Below are 16,999 nucleotides of genomic sequence, written 5' to 3' on the forward strand. Positions count from 1 at the left end.
AATATATTTCGCAACACTTCCCGGCAACACTTCGTCAAATGCATGTTCAATAACAGCACTAACTGCCGGAGAGTTTTCGGATTATGCTCAGATCCATCGCTTTTGGCGCACCTCGCATAGCCTAAAACGACACAGAGAGTAATTAAGTTCATCGTCGTTCAGATCCTCGAGTTTGTGAGCTATTAAACTTAAACGCTGTCGGATGTTTCCCCTCGTAAAATTCTCTGATTACGTGAATTTCTCCAAGTTTAAAAAACACAGGCCCAACGTAAATTCTGTTTGGTATTTTGAGGCACACTTGTCTCGCATAATCCTGCAATTTCAGAATCCAACAACGGCACAGAAAATCTTTCATGATCACTATGCTTCCTACACTACCGCCGCCAAACACATTCTCACTCACGTGGACTTCTTCCTCCATCGCCACTAATATTGCTGTAATGTTGCTGAAGAAGATCCCTTTCCTCCGCAGTTTCCAGTGCTGTGCATAGAATTTCATCATCTTCAGAGTTTTCACTTATTGTCAAAAACAACTTATCGTCGCTGTCGGTCCCACTCATACCTGCTGCGTAATGAAGAGACATGTGCGCGGGAGACCATGTGTTTGTAAAGGCGAGATTTCCGAAAAGCACGTGCTTTACGTCCCCAGTTCATTAACCATCCTTGATGAAGAAGAATAGAAGAAGAATTGTTTATTCTCGAAAATCATACAGAATGATATAGAGAACATACAGTCGTTTAATACAATATCATATGGGTAGGTATTTTGATTTAGAAGTGGCTAAGCACAGTTTTAGCAAAAAGTAGAAGTTTCAATAGGAGTGGGGTAAAGTTTGATTTCATAAAGTGAGATAAATTTGTCCATATGTGGATTATTACAGAAATAAGAGGGAAGAATCCTCGACAGTAAGCTGTGTACATGATAAAATAGCATGGTAATTGGGCCACAAATAATATTATTTTACAAATTGTACATGAGGGGCCCGGAATGAAATCCTATGTACCCCTGAAGCTGATTAATCAAAAGAGCATCGGGCCGCTTTCTCAAGACTCTAACCTTTCGATAACTGGTAATGACATATTAGCGTTGATTTAACGACGATAGCGACTGTACATGCCTTTAGGTAGAATACAGAATATAACACACATTAGCACGTGCGTTCTTGACATAAGTTGATCGTATTCAAAACCTTGCTTAGCTTAAAAAACTGTAGTCCATTCATTTAATTACAGACGGTACCAAATAAATATTATTCTTTTATTTTATTAAAAGCAATATTTGTGTGCATGCATACTCTCAGTAGGTTATAAGACTCGGACGCATTCTGTAACCGCCTTAATCCACGGTTACAGAACGCGTTCTCGTCTTCTAACCTATACATAGAAGTCTGAAAATGCATTTCTGCAGAAATTTCTGGCTGAATTTTTTTTTCTGCAGAAATTTCTGGCAGAATTTTTTTTTTCTTCAGAAATTTCTGGCAGAAATTTTTTCTGCAGAAATTTTGGCAGAAAAGATTTATAATATGGTCTGTGTGCCTCTGTTGCTTCTATAATCACTCTATTTGGACAATGGAACACTGAATTGTATATGGAAGATGTATAAACCTTGAAACCACATTAAGCAGAGCCTTCATTATTGTACACCAACACACCTTAAAATTATCTAAATGAATTGCTCTTTGTGAGATTTTACTTTGAAATTATCTAATTGCAGTGTGCAAGTAGATGTGACTTTAAAAAATGTAACAGCCTTTTCATGAGGCTAGCCAAATATAAGAAATCCAACAATTCAATCAAGATGAGATATACTATCATAGAAAGCAGATTTAACATCAGACAGTGGAAAAATAACACAAACAAGGTCATATAACACAACTGCATGTATTGTTTCATAAATGCCATACACCACATTACAGTTACATGTGCTGTACATATACAAATATATATATATATATATATATATATATATTCCAAACACAAAAACATACACTTTGGTTATTTGCTTTTCTTTATGGCAGACTGGTTGTAACAAAAGAACAAGAACAACATTTAAAAAATGAAACTTATATATCGTAGTTGAGGGACATACATAAAAACTATAAAGATTTCTTGTTTAGATGTCGGTATCATTGTGACATCTTCAAAATACGTTTCAACCAACGCAAATTTCTCAGTTATTTCATCATTGTTTTAGATTTGAATATCCAAAGAAAAGATTATAGCAAATGTTTAATGTCATTGAAAGTAAAATGTATGAAAGTAGAATTGTATCATGTGACAAGTTTGACAATACTGTGTTACAAGAGAGACCTATGAAATATTCATATCTTAACACTAAATAACTTTTGTGATAATTAGATTTTTAGAGTTGCATTCAAACCATTACATCGATGACAAATTAAATTTACACCTCAAACACAATTTGATCAATGAGTAGGGTCAATAAGTACATCAAAACACATGATAATTCCAAGAAAAGAAGGAACTTTCTAACCATGACGGGACCATTATGTTTTTTATTTATTTTTACCTAGACAGGGATATTTACAAGGAGAATAATCAATTTCAGACTTAACAACAGAGATGAAAAAAATAATTTTCTATAAATATACTCTGCTGAAGTTCTGTTGAAATATATTGAAAGGTTTTCAACTTGTGACTCGGACACAAAATCCACCCCTTCTTTTTGAGACTAAGTCCAAATCGTTTTCATGGAAACCGAGAAAAAATAGAAATGACGGAAATCTGTAAATAGCAAAAGGCAGCACTTTGGGATCTACTTCAATTTAACTGTGTAAACTCTGGCAGTTTTATTTTTAGTTACATGTAGCAGAATTGTTTTACTTCAGCAAACATTATGGATAGTTTAGTATAAATTTCGTTAAATAACGTTTTCCCATTGAGAACAACTTAAAATTGTAGGGTAAAGGGTTACCAGAAGCAGGATGCTGCGAAAGAATTAAAATACCTAACATGTCATAAATCAAGAAGAAATAGAAATAAAGATAGAGATTTCTTTATACAAGATTTCTTCCCACTTGGTAATTCAAACTGATGAATTTGGGCTTATCTCAGTGTCCGGTTGTCTTGAAAGTCCAGTTGGGTTTCAGAGATGGTTCCTGTTACAGAAAACAAAAACACATATGACAGCGGTGTATTTTACTCCGAGCCCTCCCAATGAAAATAACTTCAGCATAAGGCATCCACGCCTCATTTATTCCAGGAAGGTTAATTGTATATGGTAAATGGTGGCAAGCAAACAACAGGCAGAGATATATACTTCGTGACTACTTGCATAAATGTTGACCTAAATGTGACAGCAACAGTGAAGTCTTTACCATGAGTTTACGAACAATGCCTTGAGTACTTACACTATGGTAGCCTGCAGTTTGTTAGATTTAGCAACTTTGAGTTGGGTGAAACCCCGGTGGCACGTGATTGCGCCTCTACATGGTACATAAAGCAAACTTTGGCACAGAAGAGCATTCCTGGATACCGCAAAAAAATAACAACTAACCTCTGAATAAATACACAAGTTACTTTGTAATGTAACATGTTGAGGGAATGGATTCATATTGTATGACTTGAAATAATCTGATTACTTACGTTTTCTTCTCAATATACTTGAAATGAATTCTTTTCTTTGTCATGTCACTAAATTCAATTAGCACATATTCTGAAAAACATGAAAAACACTTTCAGTCTTTTCATTTCAGGTATAAACACATTCAACATGCTTTAGAAATATATTATACACAATAAGAATGTAAGGTTTATAATAAATATGAATCATAATTTGAATATATAGGCTATTTGTATAATGTTAGAAATACCTCCATCAACACGCTCAACATGGCCAGGGTATCGAGCTGCTCTGTGCACCAACCATGGAGCCTCAACCTTGTCACCAGTCTTCAACTAAATCAAACATGTACAATATGTGTATTTATTCTCGTAGGCTTTCACAAATTGTAAAACATCATAGTGAAAATCTCAAGCAATAGAAATATGTAGCTTCTTCACAGCTCTTGAAGTTAATGTGATATAAACATTTACATATACATCTAAAGGAAATACATTGCACTCACTGAAGAAGACATACCTCAAACCTGACCTTCTTTGTTGAAAGCCACTCATCCAAGTTATAACCAGTCCAATGTATTTTAACTCTTTCCTTTTGTAGTGACAATACTTTGGCTATATACCTGTTTATAATCAAGATAAAAAGAATTATGATTTATGGAAACAAGAAGGTTCACACAAATATTTATCTCCACTGTTTTGTTTTAACTTAAGAATGCTCCACTGACATTTTCCTGGTTTCTTATTTAGTCGACATGACAGCATGTATGCATGTTCTTCCAAAATATACAGTTAACCTTAAAGTCCCATCAAACACTTTCTACCTGGAAAAATTAACGCCTCTTTTTAATTTCAATACTGAAACGTATATATTCTCCTTGAACAATAGCTTTCACTACAGACTATAGCTCAAGTAACTACCAGGACAGAAATGAAGTAACTGTAGTAATAACCAGAGAGATGGGAATTATCTTTGCTAGATTGAAACCTATCAAATTTGTTGTTGTAGATTTGCCAAATATGCAGAATCGCTTCAGGTATGAAAAATAAACTACTGCAATTCTTTGAGCGACACAAAAAGTATTATCCTTCAAGAAGTTTCAGAATGAAAGAGGGTCCGACTATTGATTTTGAGTCAAATGATGATCAGTACCTTAGCAAATCTATCTGAAAATAATCATAAGAATTGATTTAACTCAATCATGCATTTGTGATGATTTCCAAATGTGAAGTTTCTTTGAACAATGATGACAATAATAACATACCAAAAGCCGTCATCCTCTAATGCCTCCACAATCATTCCAACCTTGAATCTGCAGGGGGGTATCTATGGACAAAATCCATCATATGCATGGTTAGTAACATGGACTAGTCAGCTCACTGTTATTTTTGTAGTCTATTTTCAGAGTTTTCCAATTAAAAATTCACCAATAAATATCTTTCACACAAGTTGCTTGAAACACTGATACTGATGATCCATAATATATACTGGGTGCTGTGTGACAATAAGTCATAGCCAATAGAAACACTGATACTGATGATCCATAATATATACTGGGTGCTGTGTGACAATAAGTCATAGCCAATAGAAACACTGATACTGATGATCCATAATATATACTGGGTGCTGTGTGACAATAAGTCATAGCCAATAGAAACACAGATACTTATGATCCATACTATATACTGGGTGCTGTGTGACAATAAGTCATAGCCAATAGAAACACTGATACTGATGATCCATAATATATACTGGGTGCTGTGTGACAATAAGTCATAGCCAATAGAAACATTGATACTGATGATCCATAATATATACTGGGTGCTGGGTGACAATAAGTCATAGCCAATAACACTGATACACCACACACACAAGAAAAAAAATGGTGATTTCCAAAAATTTCCAATTTGGAAAGATGATATTTCCAAAAATTTCCAAAATTGGAAAGATGATATTTCCAAGGCTTGGAAATCTTTGGAAATTTAGGAAGGATTTTACCACTACTTCTTTCAGTTTCTCCTTTTCCCAAGGATCCCCGTGAGTGTATAGACTGTGTATTCGTCCTCCTAGGAGTGTATTCGTCCTCCTATGCGATCAACTATAACCAGGGAGACTATAAGACGTTGTAGATTATTCCTGGTATAACTTCTCTCGTCTGCATCCTTGTTGTTCTAGGTGTCAAAAATTGGCATTAACTGTCATATTTGCCCTGATATGGATAGCATTTTCCAAAATACAGTTTTAAGTGTATGGTTTACTTATTATCCACAAAAGCGCAAATAGTTTTGACCTGTCACGGTTTGCATAAACACAAATTACATAGACCTACGTTACATCATTGATTAAATAAAAGTTTACCGGACCCACTGACTGACTGGCCATGGTTTATTACATGTCATAAAAGTGAACCATTGCCAGGGAATAATAGGCTTATTGTAGTAGAATGCATTCTTTAATGGTACCCTCTAATTAACACCTGACACAAGGGATGGACCGTTTAGGTGGTTTATCATTGCGAAATCAACAGTCAACAGACCATGAAATGTTGTTTTAAGACTGTGAGCGAATAGAGAGCAACCCGTTTGGGTTTGTGGTCAGAGACGGTGTTATGCAGTTGGTGTATTCACGAAATATCATGAACTTAATAATAGATAATTGGTTATATTGTCCACACATTGGTAGGCGGACTGGGGCAAAAGAACCCAAATGAATCCTTCTTAAAACTTCATAGTGTAACTAATTAATTTGGTCACATACAATAAAAGGTGACTAAATGTTTAATTTTAGATAACGTTAAATAATTTCTAGAGAAACCACTACACAAGTTCATATCACAGATGATTCCAGAGACAAATAGTTTATGAGATTCTAGTTTATGAAAAGCATTAAATTCCAAACAAGCCAATCTGTTCGCTAATGCTCGGGAATTATTACCACTTACATACCATAGTTTGAGATGTCGACTCAGGAAGCCGACCTTTCGATTCTTATAAGGCTCAGGACATTGACGCTTTAAAGTTTGGGTGTTATTTTAGCACATGGCTAATCTCATGTGACGTGTTATTACAAGCTGGTGGTTGATGGAAGTGAACACATCGCACACTGAAGCCGACCGTGTAAAAACATGATCAAAACAATCATATGGTAAACACATTTAACAAGGCACTGATCCAGAGCAATTTCCGCGCACTGGTTGTTGCTTTTGTTATTGCTTTTCTCCCCTGAGTACCCGGATGATATCCCAGTACTTTCGATTGGTTCGTGACCTTTGCTGCGCAACCCGCATGCGCAATTGACCGTATAGGTGTAGATTGATCAACAAAATAAAATCTTTTTTACTCGATAATATTTCCATCATTTTGAAAATGAAATGAAAACACTTTGAAGTTTAATCATCTGCCAGTGGTAAAAAATGTCAGGACTGAAAAAAAACGAAGTCAATGTATGTCTATATATTTTGTCTTATAATCCTAATTATTATATTGCCATATTTGGAATGCATTTTGAAACTTAATAAAAAGCATACGATTATACTTATAGCGTATTTATAACATGACTGTAATATCTAGACATTTTATAGAATGCCAACAAGAATCATATTTCACACACCCTAGGTATGACCTAGTGTATGTTGTCTGTCTCATTACGGCGAAAACAAATGATTCTGTTGAATGCTACCACAAATGAATAAAAACAAAATGCAAATATTAGAAATAAAACCGACTAAAGTCTGCAACAATGTCAGGTTATTACCTTGTTCGAGGAATGTATCCATCAATATCCACATAGGTTAAGTCCCGATTTTGACAGCCTCAAATTTGGATATAGGAGCCAATAGAGCTTTGATCTGGATGTGTATGCTGTTTGTCCCCTCTTCTGACAACAGTCCCATCTGCTATTGTAGTGACTGAGGCTGTTTTCAGGCACTGATATCTCCATATAATGGTACCATTCATGCTGGCAGTTCGTCTCGTATTAGTTTGTATTAGTGTTGAAGAATTTTACTTGTTCTGTACTTCTCTCAGGTGATTGCATTAACATAACTACCTCTTAATTGGTGCAGCTAGTTATCCCAGGTTTGAGAGCGAAACTTCGCGAATCAGTGACCAAGACGCTGTCAAAAATGGGACACTACCTCCACATAAAGGAACAATATGCCATTGATCTGCAGCTGACAAAGAATCCCGTTCCATGCTAAGTGTCTTTTTAACAGTCTAATACCCGAAAAGGGATACATCGATTCAGTTTTCACATTGGTGTATAATCTCATTGGTCAACTAATTGCATGATGTCCGCCATTCTTTAAAAGGTAATCTAATTAGCCAATAATGAGCATTAAATCCACTTGTGTTTTTCTTGGCTTGGTCATCCTCCCCACACTCCCCACCCACCCGTACCATTGTCTTGCTAATTAACATGGTCTGGTGATCCTCTTTACGCCTTAAATAAACAACTTGCCCGACTGGCAAAAGAGGAACACCCCCATCAACTTACTGGCGGTTAATACATTGAAGGAAAGATGTTGTTTTTACACAGGTACAGGGTACAGGACAGGGTGTAATCAGTATAGATTAGTAAATCTACATACATAAACATTACCTTTTGACAAATCCACTGTGCAAGAAAAAAGTAATTAATCAATCAGCGTGTTATCGGTTAATCCTTTGATCAATGTTTGTTTTGTATCTCAGCTGATAATTCGTCTTGCTGCAGTTCCATGAGCATATTACATAACATGTAATACATTTGTCACATCAGACCATCAATTCATAATGCTGAGTACATGTATTTACTCCAGACACAAGAAATGCGAAATGGGAACCTTTGGCGGGTAACCTGAGTGGTATTACCATCATAGCTGTTATAAATGCATTAATTGACCATCAAGTGAATGATGACAAATAACATGTGTAGGTTTATACCACCAAACACTCAGCTGGTTACAGCAAAGGGGATAGTAATCGCTGAATTGCATGCAATGTTAATTGCTTGAAAAAAGTTATGGGCCGACACTGTTTGGAGGATACGAACGGAACTTCATTGTTGCATAAGAAATACATATAAGCATTGGATGTGTACTGAAGTTAAAATTGTGTATACCTAAGTACATTTTCATTTGTCATAAATATAATATGTAATAGACATCATATGTTTACATGGCATGATTAAATATCAAGGTAAAAAAACACAGAAATAAGATCAAATTGAAAAAATTGGATCAGTCACTATGCCATCTATGCATTAAAAATCCGAAAAGCATATACACTGCTGGTATGCTTTATTGCAATCAGACAGGAACTACTGGGGGTATTCTCAAATACATGTAACAGCATCTGATGAGCATCCACCTTTCCTAATGTCCCGCTGTTTGGGTTGAAGAAATTTTGTCAAGGTGGCCAGATGCCCAGTCCCTGTGTCCGTCACGGTCGAGGGAGCAGATACCGACAATCTTGCAGTTTGGTTTGGTAATTAGACTGTTGGCGAGAAACATTAATCGCTCTGGATCAGTTCCCTCTAATTACATTGGGATATACATGTAATGAGAAGAAGCATGAAAGTGTACATTCGATTTCGAAATGGCTAATGCTCAACTTTGAACATAAGTTTATTCCTACACCTCGTTGGTGCAATATGCCGAAGGCCAAAGACAACCCACGACGAAGAAATACCGATACCTTGAACGACATCTTCAAGAACTGAGACACCAGTTTCAAAATAAAATGGAATGTTAACTGTTAGACAGTTTGCTGATTCAGCGTCTCTTCTTTCACATCTTTCATATATTTATAATGTACTTATAAATGTGTATGTATATTTATAATTATGTAATATTTTGAAACATTTCATAATATGATGTAATATAACTATTTATAAAAAATCCTGTAATATGTAGCATGTTGTAACATGATTAAATAAAATCTGTCCATATAGTCTCCCGTTACCACTCGTGGCTTACGCCTTCTATGTTTTTTTATGTGTTTTATATTTCAATGTTTATATGCTGAGACTGAAATGAAACACTATCTTTATACATATATTTGCCTCGTTTTCTCATTAGGTGTGTTCTCATTCGCATAATCCGGAATATCCTCTTCTATCAACACGTAGGCCTATCATTGTCTCTATAATCCAATGTTAATTTGCTAACGGACGGGACATCAACATTTCTCTTAACTCATCTGTTTGGACCAAAGGTCGATAGAGGGGAGTTTCCATGTATATTCTCACGCCGTTATCAAGATAACAGTTACCAGGTGAACAGAAGTATATATGCATAGTGACTAGCACCAAATTACCACCAGGTGATTCAGCAAGTAGCACATCGTTGGGGGCATGGGGAGAGTAAGATCAACAAGTCTAAATCCACTCCTTTGTCCAAGTGATGGAATCAATCAACATTCAATCAGCTTGTCTATCCTGAACGTTGTGCATCGACATGCCGCTCTATGCAATAAACAGGGGAGTTGTTATCACATAAGTGGTATGTTTCGTTGTGTATCCCCATACTGTTTACTGCAGTATAAGTGAAATCTGCTTCACTTTGCGAATGACCAATCTTTTGAAGTTGATTTAAGTTCTACTTAAGTAAACTGCTACCTAACAGATTAAACTCAGATTAAAACATCTCATTCCAAAGTCGTGTTTTCTATTTCAGGTACTAATAAATACTGAATTTTTACATATGAGATATAAATCTATCGGTACCAGTTTGACGTGTCTGGTCATGAGTCAACTAACATAGTGATTATATATTTTTGACCATTACACGTGTCATTCACACGTCACGTATGCCATTCTAATGTTCTCTGATATATTTCATCATACAGCATTTATGTCATTCAATGTTTTGAAGCTCATATGAAAACATGAAAAATGTTACTGTTCCAGTTCCTTTGAAGAGTGAAATTATTTTCGTTCTTGGAGTGTTCCATCCAATATAGTCATTATGGTTACAATCGGCCTGATTTTAATTAATACCTATCAAGTTATAGATGTTATACACGCGTGCATGCACACACACACACACACACACAAAACATCCGTAATTTGTGAATTCTGTTCGGACGATAAAGAAATATCAAATTTGATAAGAATCACTCTATAAATTATCAAAAATGTGGAACAAACTTCCGTATACTACCATTTCAGAAACATTGCGATATTGACCATGGAATAATGTTAACAATATGCAACCAACCCAATGTAATACAATACAATTTTTTCACCGCCTGTGCATACCACACTGTTGACGAATCTCTCAGGTGTGTTAGAGCGATAATCATATCGCGACAGGATTAAAGGTCACATGCAACCAAAAAATCAAACATAATTAAAACACAATTATCACTTCTTCATGACATATAATATGCATTGCTTATTATGAAAAAACGAATAAACAAAATTATAAGCGTATAATCGCTAATCAAAAGTGCAATATTTTGTACTTGGGTTTACCTCCCTCGAAACGAAGCAGCCGGGATACCGAACCCAGTCAGAGCGGATGGGTGTGCACTCAAGTGTAGCGGCTGGTTCATTAGCAGATGCCGCCTTCACGGCTAATTGTGTGTGTATATATAGAAAGTTGGGTTTTGTAAATACATGCTCATTTTTTGTGTATAACATTTTGCAATCAACAGACATCATAACATGTCATGTGCTCAAGTATCACACCTGCCTGTCTGTGTAATTACATAATGTGACAGAGACCGAACTCGGGCCATAAATCAATGCGTTTTGTTTATGGTGTATAGCCTGATTGGTGTTAAGTTCAAATTGCATGTGGTCAGTGATCGCAGTTGTGTATTGAATATTGTCATTAGCAGACAGGCAGGCAGACACACAGGTGTCAATAAGACATTGAGTTTTGTCTGTGACAGCGACATATCTATATCACAGTTAGAAATTCTGTCAACTCTAAATAATGACATTGCTTTTAAGTATCGAACTGAGAAAGTGACTCGGTAAGAAGAACGTGTGGTGAAATAGACAAATGAAATTATATAAACAGTTTATTTACTGTCATAACATATGAAAAGCTCGCGCCTGTGAGATATCAACAAAATATTATGAAAAAACTCACACCAAAGCCTTCACCGAGTACATGTATTCACCAGACAGCCCACTTCCAAGTTGCGCGAATCTATTTCACTGCGCACGTGCTATGAGCGCAGCCCAGCGGTTGAAACCCGTATTCCCCAGAAAAGTCTGGGGAAAATTAGTGAAACGTTTGAACTCCGATTTCGCGCGTTTTTTTTCATCGCGTTATTTTTCAACTTTGTAAGTTAAATTAGCATTTTCGACGCTTTGTTTCGGTAAGTCCATACCGAAAGGTATCAGAATCTGCAAAGTTGTGTTTTACGTTGCATGTGACCTTTAACAAACCTACAGCTCAGCAGATTTTAATAACTTACCTTTTTAATAAGAAAAACAAGATTTATGGATGTCTACTTCTTTTTTGTGAATAACACGAAGTTTCGGAGCATATGCTTGCTCCTTCATCAGGTGAAAATCAGGTCACAGTAATGCATTCCACTTCTTAATGCCCATCAAAGATTTAACTTACTTCCAGAGACTTCTTTAAGAGGCATAAGGCCAAGGTAGTAGGCCTTGTTAATTGGTGACTCTTAACTGCCTTGACTCACTCATCAATCAACAAGGGATTAGGTCCTGGGGCGTGCAAAGAACAATAATTTACCATCACCCACCAGTTATCTCCCTTGTGGACATTTCCAAAATTGTACATTTTGGAAATCTCATATTTCAAAATTGGAAACATTGTTCTTAAATATGTCATGCTTTTGCATATTTCATGCAATTCGAACAGCAACTGTTTGACTGCGTTATTCCTTTTTAACACATCCTTGCTCTTTGCTATTGCTAGAAGACTCTGAAAATTTACTTAGGTAAATAGGTAAATACAGTTTTAGCACACAGCAAATGCTTATATGTATTTCTTTTGCAACAATGAACTTCTGTCCGTATTCTCAAAATAGTGTCGGCCCATAGGTTTTCACATGCAATTAAAATTGCATGCAGTACAGCAATTAATACTTCCTTGTTGTAACCCGTGTTAGGTCCTGGGGCGTGTAACATGTCATTTGTCATCATTCACTTGATGGTCAGTTAATGAATTTATAACAGGTATAATTAGTGGTAACACCACTTAGATAACCCGACAAAGGTTCCCATTTTGCATTTCTTGTGTCTGGAGTAAATACTCAACAGTATAAACATCGATCAAAGGATTAACCCATACTTTTATCTTACACAGCGGATTTGTCAAAAGGTAGTGTTTATGTATGTACATTTACTAATCAATACTAAATACACTCTGTCGTGTCTGTGTCTGCGTAAAACAACTTCCTTCTTTCAAAGGATTAACCGCCAAGACATTGATTCTCATTATTGGTTAACTAAATTACTTTTTTTGTAAAGAATGGCGGAGATTATGCAATTAGTTCCCAGGTATGCTATCTTGGGTGACCAATGCGACTATATACCAATGTGAAATACCTGAAACGATATATCACTTTTCGTGAACATGTATTAGACTGTTAAAAGACACATCATTTGGAACAGCTGCAGGTGAATGACATACGGCTCGTTTTGTGGATATTGATGGATACATTCCTCGAACAAAGTAATAGCCTCATTATAACTACCTGTTTTAGTTTTAATAATTGCATTTTGTTTTATTCATTTGTCGCAGCATTCCACAGAATCCATGATTTCGTCGTGAAGTAATGAGACAGACAACATACACTAGGGCGTGTGTGCGAATTATGATTTACAATGTCTAGATATTCAAGTTATAAGTAAAGGCAGATCGCCTGATAATAAACTAATTAGGATTATAAGACCAAATAGAAAGACGCACGTTGACTAGTATCTACATACTGGTGAGTGGACATTAACCATGGGAATGTAGCAAGATATTTATTGCGCAGTATGTCACTTCGACCCCCACCTCGCTTCCGAGGAAGAAATCGTTATGTTATAAGTTGTGTCATGCCAAATCCTGTTGGCCATGATTCCAATACATATTTAACTACGAGTAGAAAGTAGTTTTGCTTTTCTAACTTGATGAAAACAAACCATAATCTCATTAATTCTTTAACAGACTTTAGCCCGTCATGTTACGATTATTAAAAATGGCAGCGCACTGTCGCGAACATCCGCCAGTCTGAGAATAAATGCTATTTAGGTTTGTTTTCACCGAGTTACAAAATCAAACTACTTTCTAGTGGTAGTAAAATATGTATTTGATTGATGTCCAATAGGATTTGCGTGACATATCTTATATCATAACAATTTTCTCGAGGAAGCGAGGTGAAATCAATATAACACTACTTACAATATTATTGTCACTTCCACCACGACCTCGCTTCCGAGAAAGAAATCTTTATGCTTCAAGTTGTGTCATGGAAAATATGTTTGGTCATCAATCATATATATATTGTACTACAAGTAGTAAGTAGTTTGATTCTTTAACTTCCGCGAAGCGATCTGGACAAATTTAAGATATCGTTCCAAGCTTCCACAACGCTTGTTTCGCACTCACAAACATAACTCATTTACTAAATGATTTAGCACGAACTGCGGGGTCCGGTGGAAATTAGTGCATGGTGACACCATCCTCGACCCCCAGGACGGCAACGCAACGATTGACAGCAACGCAACGATTCGTTTTGCTTTGAGTAAGTTTCGTTGTTCAGACCATCCTTTAATGTTGGAATAAGGACGAAAAGTAAATATAAAACAACATGAGTGATTCTACCCTCTGTGTATTGTACTTACCATTGAATCAGAGTACCAATTCTTTATTGAATGTTCATTTTACTGTGATCTGAGAAACAGCCTTCTCCCACAATACTACATAAATAATCCATGTGAAACATTGACAAAAAGAGCGAAGTTTTTGAATATAGAATATAAGATTAAATTAGACATTGTACACGTTAGCATACAGCTTAATATTATATATGGCGCTGGATTGTATTTTCATCTTTATAATTGTAAAACGGGTCGGTGGCCCTTGTACGAAATTAACTCTCACTGACTAGATATAAGCTTATGATGATACATATTTAAACTCAACGTGACAAATTCACTTTTCACCCACAACATTGAACACTTAAAATGTGTTCACTGCAATTTCGAGTAGTCAAGTCGATAATCCTTTCGTTAACCCCTTAAACAATCATTACTAAAACAACACCAAACATCAAAGACTACCGCCAGTCGCCTTAACGACCCCATGAAACACTCATGCCGCCCCATGCCACTATTGCAATTAGCCCATGCAGAACAATAATTTACCATCACCCACCAGTTATCTCCCCCTTGCGGATATTTCCAAGATTGGAAATTTTTGGAAACATCATCTTTCCAAAATTGGAAAGTCTTGGAAACATCATCTTTCCAAAATTGGAAATGTCTTGGAAACATCATCTTTCCAAGACATTTCCAAGCTTGGAAAGATGGATTTTTTTTTTTTTCCAGTGACATCAATAACACAGCATTGTTTGTCATTGAACCATCTATTTCTTTTTGCTAATGTTTACTTGTCATCTATATATTGGCAACTTTGTACAGCAGGGGATGATTCCAGTGCAAACAAGTGATTTATCAGGCTCCACCATCTGGCTACCCCATGTTATCAACAATCCTATAGTTATCACTGACATGGATGATTCTTTAACAGGTGTGTGAGGGATATTCTTGGGCAATTTCACTCTCTCCATAAAAGTTCACATTACTTGATGTCTGACGCATGTCTTGATAGATGCTTACAATTGAACTAACATGTTCATTCAGAAGTTTAATTCTATTTCTGCACAGCAAAATCCACTTGTCCACCATTACAAGAATATTTCTCCTCTGACACAGTGACCCTTGACCTTCCATGAAATGTCACTAGATGCCATGCAGTTGTGGTGGAACATGTTACCTGCACTGGCAATATTTTACCTGTACTGGTGCAGTCTACATATGACAAAATTGATACCTGCAGTACAGCAGCATTGGATTGAGTGAGTATGGTTTTACGCCGCTTTTAGCAATATCCCAGCAATATCATGGCGGGGAACACCAGAAGTGGGCTTCACACAATTTACCCATTTGGGGAAACGAACCCAGGTATTCAGGGTGACGAGCAAACACTTTAACCACTAGGCTACCAACACCATCCCAGCAACATTGGAAATGGCCCCAGAAAATCCTAATACACGTACAGACTAGCACTTTTCACAATTGCTCACCTCATTATTGTGTCTCCTTTTTTGCAAGTAGGACTCAACCTGAAAGAAAATATAATAAAATTATATATCAACGAACCAGTATTCACATATTACAACAAAATTAGGCCATTTAGCAGTAGAGATATTTATTAACTTACCATTTCCTCAGTTTCTGCAATCCTTGATGCCTGAAAATAGATTTTTCCGCATGTTATTTGTCCATCTTATAGAAGCTTGTTCAAGTAGGGTTCTATTTGCCATCATGACCAGAAGGAAGAAGTCAGTTGGCTGAGTGATATGACCATCGACATTTCATTGATATTCCTTTTCCATGACCTAGCATAGGGAAGATGATTACAATGAGAGACATGTACAGATAGACTGTCGAACATTGTGGCAAGAGAAAACTGAAGCAGTGTAAAACCATTTGTTATCTTAAAATAGGAATAGCTAAAATAATATAAAATAATATCTAACTAATGCCACTCAAAGAAGCTAGGAATATCTAGGTTAAAAGTAAAAATTAATATATGTTTGAAAACATCATTAATTCAACCTTCAGCGTTTCATATATATCCAATTCACAGATGGCAGTTTAAGGTTTCTATAACTTACCTTTTCAGGTGCTGTTTTCTTCAAGCTTCTAATATTTGAACTTGATTGAAGAGTCTGATAAAGAAAGTTTGATACCTTATGAATATGAATCATAGTACTTTCTGAATATCGCAACTACACACTTGTTACGATCGTCACTGGCGTATGCACAAACACACTTTAGGGGAACACCAAAATCCTTAAGTCAACGCTGGTAATACTTACTAGTCTTCTCAGGATAAAGAAGAAATTATCCAGTGTCATCCTTGTCAATTTCGAATTGGTCAACTGTAAAATTCCTGTGCTCATCGCCGCTTCTGAGTGCAACATTTAATCCAATGAGGTACAGCATTGTAGCCAAAAGAACCTGTGGTGACGAAACTCCCAAGATGCCAATATCCCACATAGTTTTCTCTTGTTCATAGGAAATAACCTTAACCTTTTAGGTACGAATTCCAATACCACGTTTCGATCCTTCTTTCATTACACTGTCCAATATATTTCGCAACACTTCCCGGCAACACTTCGTCAAATGCATGTTCAATAACAGCACTAACTGCCGGAGAGTTTTCGGATTATGCTC

General features: G+C 36.2%; 1 long non-coding RNA gene across 1 annotated transcript; it reads right to left on the reverse strand.

Moving 5' to 3' along the window:
• Positions 1–4,183: 4,183 nt before the first annotated feature.
• LOC124267046 lies at positions 4,184–16,493 on the reverse strand. Its single transcript, XR_006895929.1, has 5 exons — positions 16,438–16,493; positions 15,981–16,010; positions 15,844–15,882; positions 4,848–4,909; positions 4,184–4,205 (listed from the first exon to the last, which is right to left on the reverse strand). It is a non-coding gene; the product is annotated as an uncharacterized LOC124267046 (long non-coding RNA).
• Between the last annotated feature and the right edge of the window lie 506 nt (positions 16,494–16,999).

This window comes from Haliotis rubra, unplaced genomic scaffold (genome assembly GCF_003918875.1).
Source record: "Haliotis rubra isolate DU_JTF1 unplaced genomic scaffold, ASM391887v1 Scf1298, whole genome shotgun sequence".
NCBI lineage: Eukaryota > Metazoa > Mollusca > Gastropoda > Lepetellida > Haliotidae > Haliotis > Haliotis rubra.